Source organism: Suncus etruscus, chromosome 2, assembly GCF_024139225.1.
Source record: "Suncus etruscus isolate mSunEtr1 chromosome 2, mSunEtr1.pri.cur, whole genome shotgun sequence".
Lineage (NCBI taxonomy): Eukaryota > Metazoa > Chordata > Mammalia > Eulipotyphla > Soricidae > Suncus > Suncus etruscus.
Window position 1 is genome coordinate 51,729,204 of NC_064849.1, and position 18,892 is coordinate 51,748,095.

An 18,892-nucleotide genomic window follows, 5' to 3' on the forward strand; every position below is an offset into this window, starting at 1 on the left:
TTAATAAAAAGGAATTAATGCATAAATAATTTTTTAATTTCTTGGTACAGCTGTCAGTGATTTATGAAAAACAGTATTATCTGCTAATAACCTTGGCATGTTGATGGAAGTTAGCAACCCCACCTATGTCAGCATCACCAAGTAAACATGGTGCTTACTTGGCAACTGTGTGGCTTTTAAGGTAGTGTCATATTGAGTTATTTGAAGATTTGGGGCTTGGGATTACAGATTACCGGTATGTTATAGAAAAAGCAAAATGTGGGCTGGGAAAGCAAATATCCCTTGTCCATGTGGTGATGGCAGGAATGACAAAGTTGTATGAATAGTAGATATAGGAAACCCAAACTAGGATGAGTGGCATATGACTCCAGACATTTATGAATATTAGGGTACAGGATTCTTTTAATTAAGGAAGGTGAAGACAGGTGCCTTACTAATCCCTCACTAAGAAAAAGTGTCCTAAACAACTAAAGTCAATTCATACAAGGGTTGAAATGAAATAGATTGATTTTTAAATAATTCTGTTTCTCATACCTATTACATTCTATCATGTCCTAAATAGTCTTTAAATTTCTCTATGAGAGGACACTTATCTTCTATAATAGGAAAAAAATAAAAAATTTTAAAAGAGTGAATATAGCAAAAAAAGAAAAAGAGAGAGAACTCAGACCTCCAGCTAACATCATGCACCAAGGTCAAATGCAAATGGATTAAAGACCTTGATATCAGACTTGAAACCATAGGTACATAGAACAATACATAGGTAAAACACTGCAGGACATTGAAACTAAAGACATCTTCAAGGAAGAAACAGCACTCTCCAAATAAATTAAAGCAGAGATACACAAATGGGACTATATTAAGCTGAGAGGCTTCTGCACCTCAAAGCAAATAATGCCTAAAATACAAAAGCCACCCACAGAATAGGAGAAGCTATTCAACCAATACCCATCAGAAAAGGGGTTAATATCTAATATATACAAGGTACTGACAGAACTTAACAAGAAAAAATATAATCACATAAAAAATGGGGAGAAGAAATGAACACTTCCTTAAAGAAGAAATACAAATGGCCAAAAGGCACATGAAGAAATGCTCTACATCACTAATCATCAGGGAGATACAAATCAAAACAACTCTGAGATACCATCTCACACCACAAAGACTGGCACACATCACATAGAACAAGAACAATCAGTGCTGGTGGGGATGTGGAGAGAAAGGAACTCTTATTTATTGCTGGTGGGAATGCCATCTAGTCCATTCTTTATGGAAAACAATATGGAGATTCCTCAAAAACTGGAAATTGAGCTCCCATTTGATCCAGCTATACCACTCCTAGGTATATATGCTAGAAACACAAAAATCTAATACAAAAATCCCTTCATCACACTATATTCATTGCAACACTATTTACAATAACCAGACTCTGGAAACCAAGATGCCCATCAACAGATGAATGGCTAAAGAAACTGTGGTACATTTACACAATGGAATATTATGCAGCGATCCGGAGAGATGAAGTCATAAAATTTTCCTATACATGGATGTATATGGAATCTATTATGCTGAGTGGAATTAAAGGGAGAGAGACACACACACGGAATAGTCTCACTCATCTATGGGTTTTTAAAAAAAATTAAAGACATTAAAATAATTCCCAGAGATGAAGGCCAGAAGGACCAGCTCAAGATATGAAAATCACCACAAAGAGTGGTGAGTACAGTTAGAGAAATAACTATGCTGTGAACTATCATAACAATGTCAGTGAGTGAAGGATGTAGAAAGCCTGTTTTGAATACAGGCGGAGGGTGAAGAGGGAAGAGATGGGGGCTTTAGTGATGGGAAGATTGATGGTGAAGGGGGCTATTCTTATTATGACTGAAACTAACTATAATTATGTTTGTAATCACGGTGTTTAATTAAATTATAAAAGAGAGTGGATATAGATGCAATCATGCAATTCCCAGCAACATGGATGAAACTGGAAGATATTTTAAATGAAGTATGCCAGAAGAATAAAAATGAATGATATCACTTATATGTGGTATTTCAAATAACTACATGAAGAAATGCAATGGTCTAAATGGGAATTGTCTCAAGCACCCTTGGCCCCAGAGTGTAGCAAGGAAAAGAAAAGAAACTGAGTGAAGGAGGAGAAAAACAAATATAAAAAGATGGGGACCAGGAGGCAACTGGTCTCAGGTGCATTAGTGGAGATAAAAAGAGACATAACTAAATGTACAAGCCAATGTCAACAATAATGGAATCAAGAGACACTAACTTTAACAATCTAAACTTAAAATGGGCCTCTTATAATGGCAAGGTGGAAGACAAAGGATGGTGATATGGGATGCATTTTGCGAACATTGGTAGAGGGAGGTGATGCTGATAGTGGAATTGGCATTGATTCATTATATATTTGAAACCCTACTATGAAGAACTTTGTAAATCACAATGGTTTCAATAAAATAAAATTAAAATTGAAAAAAGAATGAATATGTTTGTGACAATTAATTTTAAGTTGAGTAATTGAAGTTTCTGATTGGAGATGTCTGAATATGAAACCTGAGTTTCAGAAAAGAAAGAGTGAATTAAAAATGTGTTAGATAAATGTCAAGAGGACCCAGTTAGTCGAAACCAGACTGAAAAGTGCTGAAGAGGAGACTAAAAGCACATGTTTTCCTATGTTACAATTTACCAGATCTATTCTTCTTTCATGGTAGAGATAGCCTGTCACCTCAGAAATCCTGAATCCAGTGAATGTGATTAATAATATGCTTAGCTGCCCCAGAACAAAGAGCAAGGTAGCTAGATAAGCAAATTTCCTCTTACAGTTAGTCAGATAACCATTTGTCTTGATTTTTTATATGATATAGTGAACACTGACTGAAGTGAGAAAACATGAAGCATAAAAAAATAATTTTTATAAGATCATTCCATTTAAATTCATACCCACATTAAACTTTAAGTTTAAGTAAGGTCGAGAAGATGTATACAGGTGAAATAAGAAGGAACAGAAGCAAAATGAAAATATAAACATCTGCAGAAAATAGAAACATCTTCCTACGTGATTTTTCCTGTCAATATGCAAATAGTATTGAAATAATTCAGTTTAGCAGATCCATATGGAACTTGTTTGGGGTAATATTTCTGACAGTGTTATAGACAGGAGGGACAGATTTGACATAAATGATCTGTGAAGACTTCTGGGTAACGAATAGGTACAAGTAAGAAACTGAATTTCTCGTGAAATGTGAAATAGAATGAGTATGAGATTCAGCTTAATTGTAAACTAGAATTGTTTTAGAAAAATAAGGGTTAGACATATGCAAAAGTAAAAGGAAGAAGTTTCTTAAGCTGTTGGTGGGGGTTGACAAAAGTACTATTGATAATGGAACAAAAGAAAAACATGGGTGGACATGGGGAAGAAAGGAGATGGAATTCCTTTATAAGCCTTAGTTGATAAAAATTGTCAAATAATATCCTCTTCCTTATGAAAGTAATGCTGGCAATTTTAGGCTTTTCTTGTGTAAAAGATTTGGGTAAACCTCAGATTCAAGTTAGATGCTTTTAAAAAAGACATCATTAGTAGCAAAAGCAAGATCATGGGAATGGTTTCAGGGAACTCAGTACTGGATATGAAAAGATCTGAAAAATTAGCCTGTTACAATGCATGAATAATCAGAAATTAGAAATCCTGCCAAAGAAGGAGTCTAGAAAGGGAACATATGACAAGCTAAAAAGAAAAAACGACTTATCTCCTAGTGAGATCCATAAAAATTTTAAAGTAATTTTGTATCACAAAGAACTTGGAAGAACTTCTCACAGTTTCTCCCCTCACACCCCCCTCAAGCCCCTCTCTGTCCTCATCTGATTTGAGATTGTCTTTGGCTTCCAACCTGTCATGAATGCGTGCACCAGGGCACATTGTAAAATAATTTGATGTGCATTTATGGAGAGAGAAAACAATTCCCAAATCTTCTTTCCAGGCCACCTGTGAACCAGTGGCAGACTAAGTAAACAGGAAGACCAGCCTTCTCTGCTCCAGAAACCACACACTCACACAAGGAGCTTTTTCAGGGTAGGTGGGTTAGGCTTAGCTGACATCTGCTTTTCTCAGCTCTTCCCTGCTCTGATGCACCAAGACTTCAACTTTCTTCATGTGAAAAGAATTCCCCTTAGTGTGGAATGCAAGCAGCTTTGTGGGAATTGAGATTCGTATTTTTGGAAAGTGGGAGAACAGGTAGGAAGAGAAACCAGCCTACCGTCTAAAGTGCTGCAGCAAAATGCATTATTAAGAGAATGGTATTCGGTATTTAAAAATCCAAACATTTTATCTTTTAACAATTTCGGGGGGTATTTCTAATAAAGGTATTCAAAAAGTCAGTGTAATGTAAAGCTGCTTGCTGCAACCCAGAAGGAAGGTAAAACCCACATATCGCTGTCATTGCCTGGGGAGAGTCAGCTTAACCTCTGGATTTCATTCCATCTTCCTGATTTGTAGTTACTTTTTGATTATAGCACAGCCTTGGCAGAAGACTCTAACTTGCTAAAAGTGTGCAAAAAAAAAATCTCTGGCATTTCCTGTTGGTTAGAAGCTGTTTGGCTTTCTCCATTACTATTTAGTGTTATCATTGGCCAAGCACCTTTGCTGGGTAGAAAAATATAGTGCAAATTTTACTGGCAAAGTGGGAGTAAAAAGAGCCATAAAAATTCTCAATTTCCCTTTAAAAAACTTGACTCATTTGTCCAAAAGAAACGAATACAGAAGGACAAGAGATTTTTAAACTTCCCATACATCTGGGTACAGCAGTGTATTTTGACTCCAAGCACAATAAAACAACCTTACTTGCTGGTGGTATATGACATAATGACCCAAATATGTTTTTAAAAAATCATTTATTGCTGTACATAAACAGCAAAGTTAGCACAAGGGATGATAAAATAACACGGGTAATTCTTCCTTTAGCTGGGAACCATTGGCGGCCCATTAGGATTCCAGATGTAGCTGTGTGTGCAGTTCCATTTGTTTTCCAATGTCTAGTGCTTATGCCCTTGGTACCTTGCCGGTGCTTGTCAGGCATGTTGGCTTTTCAGCTTGAGGTCTTCCTTGGAGAAACACTCAGATCTGGCCCTGGGCTATAAAGCACACTATTGTCTTGGGCCCAGTTTGTTGAGAATATAAGACCTAGGGCAACCTCCTACCAAAGGTCAAATACCAGCTTGACCAAAGTTCCTCAAGTCAACACTGGGCCTCCCTAGACAAGAGACACTTCAACTCTTCCTGAAGAAAACACATTTTTATGTATTTATCACACTGGAAGAAAAGATTGTGAATAAACGAAAATGTATTTTGATAAATTATTTGTTGTAGTTAATAATCCACAGGACCAGAAACTTTAGATAAAACAAAATAAAATGCATTGTTACATTTTGGAAATTAAAAAGCCTTCTCCCCAAACCTAGAAGTAGTGTCATTAGCAGTAGTGGAGGGCATGGTTGTAAAACCATACAGATAGAATCAGTGTTTTTCAGTCAGAGAAAGAAGGCAGCTAAAAATAGAACCATAGCTAATTTAGCCAGCACCCTGACTGCCAAAAAATGCATGTCTGAAATCAGGTGGGTGTTCCTTTATGAGTCACTTAGCCAAATGTAAAATTTATAGCCCAGTCTTTTACTGACTCTAGCAAAGATTCAGAGCATCAGTTTATTACACGACTACTATTAAGGATGCTTAAAATTCCCCAGCTTTACACCCCTCACCCCAGGGGTCTAGCTTTCGCTAGTTATGTTTGGGCCTGGCCCAAGTGCTCCTATTAGACAGGGATTTAAGTTTTTAACAATACAGTTAGGCCCTTTCTGTAGAGCTGAATGCTCTTCCTCCTGGGGCTCTCCACTCACCCCCCCTGTGTCCAACAACAGCAACTTCCCTTTGTTTCATACTACTTTTCACCTGTGCCCTGGCTTAGCCAATGGAGAGAACTAATGCTTGGAGAAAACAAAATAAACAGCAGATGGTTGAACGTACTTTGGGATGAATAAATTATGGTTGCAGAGGGGAAAAGTGAGCTGGTGGATGCACACGGCTGTGTTTGTCGCTGACATACAGGATACTCAGCATTCTGACCTCGACATGTACCATGCTCACCGCCATTAATCACTCCACACAATTCAAGCCAGAAATTTAATGAACCCTAGGGATTAGTGACTTCTTGGAGTGGGAGTGGGAGCTGAACTGAGAAAGGGAACTAATGGAATAAAGTACAACAGTGGTTCTAGATAAGATGGCTGTGGCTTCTTGGGTTTAAGAAACTCCATAATTCTAGGTGGACTTCATCTCCTGTGGAATAAGATGGAAGTGTAGTCACCTGAGGAACTCTTGTCCCTGTACTAGGCTCCCTCTGAAATATTAATATTACTGTGTCCTCATTATGTCATAGTCGTAGTCAGGAAGTTTTACATAGTTGTTAAGTGCAACACAGTGGTCAGCCTTTCCTAAAATCGAGTGGGTTATCACATTAATCATGAAGCATTTATAACACAGTTATAAGCCATAAGTTATAACACAGTTCATTTGACAAAATTCGTTGTAAAAATACTTTTTGTAATCAAAGTCCTTTTTTTTTTTTTTTTTGGTTTTTGGGCCACACCCGGTAACGCTCAGGGGTTACTCCTGGCTATGTGCTCAGAAGTTGCTCCTGGCTTGGGGGACCATATTATAAATTATTTTATTTAAAGATTATGTATTACATAATTGCTCTTAATTCATTTGTTTCTGCCACTCATGATCGAACACCAGTTCCACCACCAATGTAAAATCCCCTCTACCATTGTTTCCAAATTCTTTCTCATTCCAAAGCATACCTCTTGGCAGGCACAAAATAATATATTATATATTGCTTGTTTATAGGTAAGTACTAACAAAAACTATTTAAGTACAGCAACAATTTTGTGAAATGCTTATATAATGCAATGAAGTCATTGTCAAAAGGTTTATTAAATAAGGTATTTTTTTGCTAGCTGATCTTTCTGCTATTTGCTTTGTTTTTAACATTAAGTGCCTTCAAAATCACACATCTAAATTAATGTGTTCCTGTTTTGATTACAATATTGAAAATTTGGAGTTGTCGTATGACTACACATGCCACCACACACAGGATCCAGGATTCCTAGCTCTATGACTGATATTGCGACTTTTGTGGGGTATGGTTTCAACTGCCAGGCTTCCAGAAGTAGGATAAGGCTGAGGGAGGGTGACCACACTCATTCCAAAAAAGTCCTGGTGATATCAGCCCAAATACCAGCCTACCTGGAGTTTTGGTTGTTTGGACATGTTTATAGAGATCAATGGTTAAGTGATGAAGCTGGGCCATTGGTGATGCAGTGATTTGGGTTATGGATATACCTGGCTTGACTTAAGCAGGGAGGGAACTGGGCCTGCCTCTCCTCTCAAGACTGCCACTTTTCAGCTACACAGCCAGTTTACCCATGATTTTTCATGGCTTGGTTTCTCAAAAAGTTTTTAATTGGAAAATTTGGGCGTGTTTCCAGTCTTTCATCATTATGGAACTTTCATAGTCAAGCTCTATCTTTTACTAGTGAGTCCCTAGACTAAAGGAATAAAAACATATTTGTCTATCAATATCCTCGAATATTAGTGTCAAAAAGAATACCAAAATAAAAGGATTTAAATAAAGAAAAGTTGGGTCAAAGGGATAGCACAGTGAGTAGGGTTCTTGTCTTACACAAGCCAAATGGGATTTGATTCCTACCACCCCATTTGATCTACTGAAGCTTTCAAGAGTAATCCCAGAATATAGAGCTGAGAGTAAGCTCTGACACCACCAAGAGAGACCCCTCTAAAAAATCCAAAAATAAAGTAAAAAGGAGTAGAGAATAAATTTGTTTTTATTGTAGAGACATTGTGTGTTTTTCTTTTTAGAAATACATTTTAATTGAATCATCATGAGATAACAATTACAAAGTTGTTCATGATTGAAGTTCAGTCATACAATAATGTTTAAACATCCATCTATTCATCGCCTTCACCAGTGTACTTTCCCAATACCAATATCCTCAGTTTTCCTCCTAAACTCTCCACAGCCTGCCTCATTGGCAGACATGTTTATTCTTTCTTTCTCCCTCTTTTCTTTTTTTAAGACACTGTAGTTTGTAATATTTTTATTGAAGGAGTATTATGCATATTACTTTAGCTCCTTTCAGCACCCAGCTCTTGTCCAGTGTGATCATTTCCAGTTAACACTGTCATAAGTGGCCTCTCTTCTGCCCTAACAGCAAACTCCCCTCCCACCTTCATGGCAAGCTTGGTACCATAGATTAGGATTATTGTTTCTATTATTTTTGGATATTATCACCATACTATCATTTCTTAATAGTCCACAAATGAATGCCATCATTCTATGTCTATTCCTCACCCTCTCACTCATTTCAGTCAGTATAATACTCTAAATATATATCCATGTATAAGAAAACTTCATGACTTAAATTTTATGTCTTGTAGAGCCGCCATGTGCTTTTTATTAAATTAGTCCAGTTTCTTAAAAGCCATGATAATGAAACTCAAGTAGAGATGATAAGTTTTGTTATTGTTGTTTTTCAAAGTACATAATATACCTCCTGGAAGATGTTAGGATGATGCAGTAAGCAGTACTAGATTTAGGGACAGTTGGGGCTACTTTCTATTTTTTTTTTACTTAAAGAAGGTAGATTCTCAGGAATGTAGTGGGAATATATTTTTTTTCTGAAAAGTGGGAGTTGGACATAATTTTTTTTCTGAGAAGGGGGTGTTGGACACAAAATTTGGGGGATTTCTTTCTAATTATTTTACATTTCTTCTTTATATTTTCTGATTATTTATATTTTTCTCAGAAAACATTTTGATTTAGTATCTTCAGAAAATATATTAAGATGAAGATGTTGAGATTAAAGTACTCAAATATTTTTCTATGAATGAGTGAACAAAAATGTGGCACTATACAGTAGGTAGATAAATAGATACATTGCAATAGTATTTAAAAGGAAAGGAAACCCTCACTCATGTTACAACGCAGATGAAATAATGTTCATAATGTTAAAGACATAATGCTAAGTTATTAGCTTCTTTTTTAAGTAATTTTTATTGAGACCATTGTGAATTACAAGTCATTCACAGTTGTATTTTAGGCATACAGTGACAGTGAATTAGGGCCATACACACCACCAGTGTTGACCTCCCTCCACTATAGTTCATAGCATGAATCCCATAAATCCACCCATATCCCTTTAAATGACAAAAATATATATAAATTTATAGGAATAGAAAGTAGAATGATGTCTTCTAGAGCCCGATGAAAGTGGGTGTGGGGTTTACTTAATGGATTTAGCAAGAAGAAATTTTCTGGACATTTTTGTTGTTCAACAATGTGAATATACTTATCAGTGCTGAACTGGTAAGATGAGGCATTTCATGTAATATTTGTTTTTACAAAAATTTTTAGCACACAAATACAAAATTCATGTATTCTATCTTTTTTCTTATATATAAATTATATATGTATATATATGTTTTTGGGCCACACTCAGTATAGCTCAGGTTTTTGGGCCATAGTTGGCATAGTTCAGGAGTTACTCCTGGCTTGGGGGACCATATGGGATGCTGAGGGATTGAACCTAGGTTGGTCCTTGATTAGCCATGTGCAAGGCAAACGCTTTTCTGCTGTGCTATTGCTCCAGTCCCCTTTTTCTCATATATTTTTAAAAAAATGAATGCATTAATTTTTAATTATAACTTTTTTTTTTTGCTTTTGGGCCACACCTGATGACACTCAGGGGTTTCTCCTGGCAGTCCGTGCATAAATTGCTCCTGGCTTGGGGGACCATACGGGATGCCGGGTGACCAAACCGTGGTCCATCCTAGGCTAGCACGTGCAAGGCAGACACCTTACACTCTGCGCCACAGCTCTGGCCCCCTTCATTATAACTTTTAACTGCAGACTTAGTACTTAAATTTTAGGGACTTAGGAGGCATTATTTAAAGACCTTATAATATAAAAACATTTGTGATTTAGATATGTTTTCTGTGTACCTGAATATCTTCAAATATAAAATTTAGATAGCTACATAGAGAAGGAGACTTTTATGAAGATCTATGATAGAGGAATAAGAATGTTGGATGGAGACCAGAGGAATAGTACAGCAGATAGGCACTTGCCTTGCATGTGCTGACTTGAATTAGAACCTCAGAACCCCATGTTGTCCTCTGAGCACTGCCAAGAGTAAACCCTGAATGCAGAGTCAGGAGTAAGCCCTAAGCATCACTCAGCAGGGCCCAAAAGCCAAGAAAAACTTAAAAAGAATATTGGATGGAAATTACACAATCCTGGTATTAAATTTATTATTTATTATTGTTTAAAAATATTGAACTGTAAAAGAATAACATATTTAATGAAAACCTAAGAGATAGCCCAATAGGTAAGGCTTACACACAGCAGATTCAGGTTTTACTGCTGATACTCCATATGGTCCCTTGAGCCTGTCAGGAGTCACCCTGAGAATAGAGCCACAAGTCAGCCCCGATTATGCCAGGTGTTGGCTAAAAACAAAACAAAACAAAACATTTAATTAAATTAAATAAGTAATTTATACATTTAATTTTAGGAATAATATATTTGTTAAAGGGAATGCTTTTGTCATAAAGCAGGAGGTAAAGTACCTTTTATGCCATGTTTGAAGGGGTTTGCTTACATCACCCTTGGAGGAGGACAGGAAGGGAACTCAAGGGAGGAAGATATAGATAGGAAACAACCGGGACTAGGGGTAAAGGGGACCTGAGTATGTCAATTGTATAAAGGAGAGGTATAGTTAATTATTCAAACCAAAGAGTCAACAGTATTGAATACAAGAGACCCAGACTTCAACAACCAAACTTAAAAATGTGCTCGTCAAAGTGTCAGGCTGGGGGTGGGGGATGGGTTTAGTGTAACAGAACCTGAAGGTTCTGGAACTACCCTAGAGCGAGGACATTTGAGGTGAGATTGGTGGTGCTGGAGCATAGTATGTCTTGAATTAAGCTGTGAATAACTTTGTAAATCATGGTGTTTAATAAAATTTAATAAAATTCTCCCTATTTGAGAGAGAAGATTTTAAGAAAGAATATTAAGTAAGGGGCTAGAGCAATAGCACAGTGGTAGGGTGTTTTCCTTGCACACAGCCAATCCAAGACAGATGGTTCAAATCCTGGCATCCACATGGTCTCCAGATCCTACCAGGAGTGATTTTTGAGAGCGGAGCCAGGAGTAACTCCCTTGAAGCACTGCCAGGTGTGAACCCAAAATAAATAAATAAATAAATAAATAAATAAATAAATAAATAAATAAATAAATAAATACATAGTTTTACCAGTGCTTAAGGAAAATAAAAAAAGCTAACTTGGCTTTATCTACTGACAAGCAATGTGACTTTGGTTGAATTACTTCATCTTTTAGAGTTTTTATAGTCTCAAGTATAGGATAATGAGAAGAACATAGTTGTAAAGGTCTTTTTAGGGAGTGTCCTGCTTTATATCTTCATTATAGTTTAGGCAACATGGTTATAATAGTTTAAAGCTTAAGGTAATGATGTACAAAGTAATTGTACTACAGTAAGTGCCCATGACCCTCTACTGTTGTCCCTACATTCTAGTCTTCAGCTTGTGAGACTTGCGTCTTTCTTCTGCAGCTTCTAATTTCTTTTGAATTTCCTCCAGTGAAAGATTCTTCTTCTTTGGGGGGAGACAAGGAGAATTCAGGAACAGATTCTTTTTTTTTTTTTTTTTTCTTTTTTTTTTTTTTGGTTTTTGGGCCACACCTTGTGACGCTCAGGGGTTACTCCTGGCTATGCGCTCAGAAGTTGCTCCTGGCTTCTCGGGGGACCATATGGGACGCCGGGGGATCGAACCGCGGTCCATCCTAGGCTAGCGCAGGCAAGGCAGGTACCTTACCTCCAGCGCCACCGCCCGGCCCCAGGAACAGATTCTTTTGATTGAGGGCTAAGTATCAGCTCAAAATACTAACCAGAGGCACATTTCTTCAGTTCTTTCACCTGAATATCAGAAGAGGCCATGATGAAAAGAAGATAAGAGACTGGCAGTGTTATCTATTCAATCCACTGGCAAGGAAGCCTGCTTGGTCTGAGCCGCCTGGCCACACTCTTCAATATTTTGGAAGAGTAAGGATCAATGGTAGTAACTCTGAATGTTTGATAAAACTTGCCCATAAAGCCATCTGGTCGTGGAATTTTATTCTTTGGGAGTTTCTTAATTTCTGTTTCAATTTCTTTATGATTGGCTTGTTTAGGTTTTCTACTTCTTCCTCCTTCAATTTTGGGATATTATATTTTTCCAGAAATCTGTTCATTGTTTCTAGGTTCTATCTTAACAGAATACAGTTGTTCATAATAAGCTCTCATGATGTCTTGGATTGCTTAAGGTTCTGTAGTAATCTGTCCTCATTCATTTCTAATATGATTTATTTGAGCAATTTCATGTTTTTTCCATGTGAGTCTTGCCAATGGTTTGACTATTTTGTTTATTCTTTCAAAACACCAGCTCCTGGTTTCATCAATTTTTGTATTGTTTTCTTTGTTTCTATATTATTGATTTCTGCTCTGGTTTTTATTACTGTTTCTATTACTTTAATGTTTGTTTTCTAGATATTTAAGGTGTGCATTTATGTTGTTGATTTTGTCTTTTTATTCTTTTCTTATGTAGGCCTCCATTGCTATGAGTTTCTCCCTAATTACTGCTTTTTCTGTGTCCCATAGATTTTAGTAATTCGTTTCTTAATTATCATTTGTCTCAAGGAATTTATTTATTCCTCGATTTCCTCTTTGACCCAGCTGTTGTTAAGCAGCATGTTGTTTAATCTTCAGATGTTAGATTTTCTCCATATCTTCTTTTTATAATCAATCTTGATCTCTGTGGTATTGTAATCTGGTAGGGTGATTGGTATAATATTTATATTTTCAAATCTATGAAATTCAGACTTGTGTCCTAAAATGTGGTGTATCCTAGAGAAGTTTCCATGTACACTTGAGAATAATGTGTATTTAGTTTTTTGAGAATGAAAGGCCCTGTATAGATCCATTAGTTCCAGCTCTTCTAGTGTTTTATTTAAGGCTTTTATGTCTTTGCTAGTGTTCTGCCTAGTGGATCTGTTCAGTGGCAATAGTAACATGTTGAAATCTTGTACTACTATAACATTTCCATCTATATGTCTCTAGGTTTGTGGACAAAAGCCTTACATACTTTTCTACATTTGATGTGTAAGTGTTGATTAGAGCAAGTACTTCTTGGTCTATTGTTCCTCTGATCAATAAGTAGAGTCCATTTTTGAAGTTGAATGCAATTTTGTCTGATTAAATATGGTTGTTCTAGCTTTTTTTAGTTTTCCAGTAGTTTGTATAATTGTTTTCTATTCTTTTATTTTGAACCTCTTTCTATTTTAAAATTTTAAGTGTGTTTCCTGCAGGCAGCAAGTGGCTGAGTTTTGCTTCCTGGTCCAACCTGCTACTCGGAGAATTTTGATGGGAGAGTTTAGTCCATTGACAGTTAATGAAACATTGACAGAAGGGTTTTTGTGCCATTATATTGTGTATGGTTGTTGCTATTACAGTTAGACATTTGGTTTATATATTTGATCTTTGAATAGTTCATTTAGAGTCAGTTTAGTTAGTATGAATGTTGCTAGTTCTTTTTTGTCTGAGTATGTTTTTATCTCTCCCTTTCATATAACTGAGAGGTTTACTGAGTAGTGGACTCTAGATTGAAAGTTTCTTTCATTAAGCAGTTTGACTATGTCATTTCACTCTTTTCTTGCCTGAGTTTTTTTAAATAAAATATCTGATTTAATTCTTATGTTCTTTTCTTTATACTTGAGTTTTTCTTCTCCCTTCTCACTGCTTTAAAGTGTCTATTTCTTTGTTTTTGTCATTTGGATCATTATATGTCTTGGTGTTCCATTAAAGTCATTTTTTGACACTCTTTTTGCCTCTTGGATATGTACAGCAACCTGTTTCTAGAGAGTGGCAAAATCCTCTGCTATTATCTCCCTCAATACTTGTAGCTCCCCTTTCCCTTTTTCCTCCCATTCTGGTATTCCTATAATTTGAAGATTATTTATCCTATCTTTGTTCATTAAGTATCTCATTTCTTCTTCCATTGTTTTGTATCTCCTTTTTTTTTTTACTGCTTTATTAATACCTGCTTGTAACTTGTTTTAAGTTCATCTATGCAGTTCTCCACCAGTGTAAGTCTACTATGGCTTACTAATTTTAGGTAATTCAGTACCATTTTTATGGATTTTCTCATCTTCTGAAAGAGTTGTTTTTGATTTGGTTGAATTGTTCATCTATAGATTGCTTAATTTTGAAGAGTATCCATTCCTTGATTTTTGTTGCTAAAATATTAAATATTGCTTTTAGTTCCTCATCTATTTGGCTCAGGAATTTTTGATGGGCTCGTAAATTTGCTAGAGTTTCTCTCCATATTCCCAATTGCAATTGTCTTCTTTAGTTTCCCCATTGCTCTTTACATTTAGTGGGTTGAAATTCTGGAGTTTCAGGTTGCTCAAGAAAGTGATCTATTAATTGATTATATAAGAGGTGGCCAGAGGTATATCTGATTTGGAGGTTATTTTCAGAAACACATGAGGTTATCTGAACATAATAGAAATATTGCCATTTAATTCATTGGTTTATTCAACTGAGTTTTGAGTTGTATATTTTCTGAGAAAGAAGTGCTAATTCAATCTGCTTGGAAATATCTGATATAAATTGAAATGGTGTATCCACACAGTTTGAAAAGAGGGGGTTGATAGGAGAGTCCATCTCTGTCGGATGAAACTGAGATGGGGTGAGAGACAGTAAGTAGCCTATCTTTTTTTTGTTTGTTTATTTTTTGTTTTGGGGCCACACCTGGCAGCAATCAGAGGTTATTCCTCAGAAGTCTCTTCTGGCAGGCTTGGGGCATCATATGGTATATACAGTATCAAACCCAGGTCTGTCTGGAGTCATCCACATGCAAGGTAACTTCCCTACCGCTGTACTATCACTCTGTCCCTGGGATTCTACCTTTTAATATAGTTATTACTGTCATTCATTATAAAGCATGATACTTTGTTTCATTTCATTTTCCACGAAAGACTAAGTGAAGAAGTAACTATGATGTAAGTTAAGCAGAGTTTTCTAAAAATTGTTGTATGGTTTTTTTTAACAAAGATTTATAGAAGTTTGTGTACTAAACAGTATTTTATAATCTAAATGGTTAGAACTTAAGGCAAAACTCATACATAAAGAATAATTTAAATTAAGAGCTTACTATTTGGCTTTTAACCAAGGACTGGTTTTAGACAAAATTTTTCTGGGCCAGATTTGTGGCTTAAAGTGCATTTGGGTATCCCTGAATTCAATTTTTGGCAGCCACATGTTGGAGGCAACAATTTTCTCTGAGAGTATCCCTGCCCCCATCCACAGAATCACTGTAACAACAAATAACAAAAACAAACAAAAATGAAGTAGAGGAAATATGTGTGGAAAATAGGCATTGAAATGGTTGACAACTAGGGCATTAAACTGTGTGATAGTATATTGCCTCTAGATGTCATGTTTGTTTTTAGGTCACACCACATGGTATTCAGGGCTTATTCTTGAATCTGGGTTCAAATTTCGCTCTTGGTGGGACTGGGGGATTGGGCGATGAGATAGGTTACCAGAGATTGAACTGACTTTGACCATGTGCAAGGCAAGTGTCCTGTTTGCTATATGTTCTTTCTGACTTTTCTTATTTATATAAACTTGCCTTTTTCTTTTAAGTGTTGTGGTATTCTTTTCTAAGCATCTTAAGATAGACCCACTTCTTTGGAAAGCTTTGAGTTATTGGTAAATGACTCCTAGATACAACTTATGTCCCCATCCAAGCATCACCTGATATGGTCCCTGAACTCAGAGCCAGGATCCCTGATCCTGAACATAGCTGAATGTATCTCCCAAACCAAATAAGAAGTGAAGTTTAGTATAATTCTGATTAGTATAAGCCATCTGGTGCCAGCACGGAAGGTCTCAGAGCTTAATCTACATTCAATATTCTTGAGCAACTCAGAATTCCTGTGGTTATAGAAACATTTATCAATAGATAGGCACTAAAAATGAGGCCCTTTATCTTATCACATCATTTGTTATGAGTATCCACCTTCTAATATATATAACCAGAAAAAATACAGTATGTATATATTATACATAAGGAAAATGGAAACCATAGCAACTGGTTTATATATATATATATATATAAACACCAGTATATCTGTATATATGTATGAATATATGTATATACATATATATACACATATACATATGCATATATACATATATACTAGACAGAAATTATCATTTAAATGTATTCATTGATTACAATTTAGTTAGATATTTGATTTCCAAGCTATCAGATGATTTCATAGACTTATATTAGTTTTATCCCTGGAATGCAATATAGAAGGAAGAAGGTAAAATAAGAAGGTAAAATAAAAATCATAGGATATTAATCCTTAAAATATTGGGGGAAATCACAGTACTTTTTATTGTGTATTTAGAAAGCTTTTATTCACAAGATGCAACTCAAAGGTTGTAGGAATTAAAGAATAATTCATTACCTCAATAAAAATAAATTATGACTCACCTCAGGTGGAATCATAACAGAAAAAACAGAGCTAAAATATTGAAGACATAAAAATTGGAATATAAGATACATAATTTTTAGGGAGAAAGATTTTCTTTTCAGCATAGAAACTCCTTAAAGAACCACTTTCTGATATTACTTTAAAAACTTACAGAAAACTGGAAAGTGTCAGACTTTATTATTTGACTCATGAGCTTAACAATGCCCTATAATCTATATAGATTTGTTAATGATATTTTTCAGTTCACTAAAACAAATGCATAAAACATATCACAAAGCAACAGCATTTTTTGGTTTTTGAAAGAAAATACTGACAACATAAAGCAATGAAACCATTGCTGTTATTCTCTTAGATTGTACAAAACTAAGACTGTGACAGGCTTCTTATACTTTATCATTTTGAAGATCTCTGGAATTTACATGACTTGTCTGAAGGAAAAACTAAACCTTTCTTTTAAATATTTCTTTTTGTTGAGTTTCTCTCTAATCCTTAGGTAAATTATACTCTGTTGACTTAGTTTCACAACAGTTTCTGAATGTAATGAATAATGACCCCAAAGAAGGCTCATAATGTAGAAACAGTTTGTAAAACAACATATATAACTTTGCTATTTCTGCTATTCTGGAATGCTTCATGAATTTGCGTGTCATACTTGTGCAGGGGCCATCCTAATCTCCTTGTATCGCTCTAATTTTAGTATACTTAGTATACGTGCTGCCAAAGAAATAGCACACTATTTCTGTTATTCTGATGTATTGGCAATCACTAGCTATCAAAAAGCTCACAAGAAATTTCATTTAAATTTCAAAAAAGCTACTGTCCTACTGGAAAGGTAATGATGTTGTATTTGCCTCAATAATTGTAAGAACATTTGTGAATTTTAACTAAATTTCATATAACATAAATAAAAATGTTCAAATATTAATTCATCAATGAAAATTTTTGTCCCTCTCACTCTTCTTTCTCTTGCTCTTTTGCCGAGAACTGAGTTGATTGCACCTGAATAAAAAAAAATGTACTAATGATGTCATTTCAATGAAACATTATCCTATAACTTAAAATTTGTGTTAGAAATCTGAATTCTCATGTTATTCATACACTTTAGTATCTTAGTATCTTTCAAGTGATATAAAAAGATAACGTTAGTTGCCAAGGTTTTTAGTCTTTATTTTATCAATAATTAGCATCTAAGTCAGATATTTTAATTTTTTAACCATTAACAAAATCATAAAGAACAAAAAAAAAAGCCTAGAATTTATTTGGCATTCATAGGCAAGCTAGAAAAATTAAAGTTCTTACATGAGAGAGGACTACATTAAATATTTAATTGTGGTTAATATTTGTGAAAAACTATTACTTTTGTAAACCATGATTGGTATGTTAAGGTTGAATCAGAAACACAAAAAGATCGAGACTATTAAAATGGGCTTCTTTGAGAGCTCAAGAAGTAGCTCATTATTTACTCATTCTAGGAAGATTTCTATAAAAATGAGTTTACAGTTACTTGGGAACTGAAATATTTTATATCAATTGTAATACTTGAGAAATAGTATTTTAAAGTTAAAAATATTAAAATATTTAGCAGAGATATGAAAGGTTATTACTATAATATAATTATGCATTGTGTAATTATGTCGGAAGATTTAATCAATTGGTATTTGAAAGGTTTATAGGTAGAGTTTTTAGAAGATTACGTTTCTGGAATTTTTTTATACAGTGGAATTTCTGATGCTACAGTAAATTAAAAAGTTGGATGATTTTCATGTGATATCCTATTTCACTAATACAGAACAACCTTGAACCACACTAGAGCAATAATTACTTAACCTAAATCAGAGACCAAGCCAGGCCAAACAGCTGTTTTCATTTTGTTAGGAGATCCATTTGATTTACTCTTTTAGTCAGCTTTCATTACTGTAGAAGACAAAACTTCACTTGAGTTTTTAACCCTGAATTCTCTGCCTTGTTTGCTGCCTGCTATAAAATTGCATGGTTGAGCTGCCACAGCCGCTGAACACACTCTGGAGCTACTGTAGTATTGTGGGAGGCTCTACTTCAACTGGGGGAAAGGAGCTTCACAAAAGGAGATAAAAATCTAGATTCTTCTCATTAACCTTAAAAAGAACAAAGCAAAACAAAGCTGATCATCATTGTTCTGTTGATAGGAATAGCCTCCTGGAGTG

The 18,892-nt window shown here is 35.3% G+C and overlaps 1 pseudogene; it reads right to left on the bottom strand.

The window, feature by feature from the left end:
• Window positions 1-17,324: 17,324 nt before the first annotated feature.
• LOC126002381 (uncharacterized) lies at window positions 17,325-17,420 on the bottom strand (annotated as a pseudogene).
• Window positions 17,421-18,892: the final 1,472 nt, after the last annotated feature.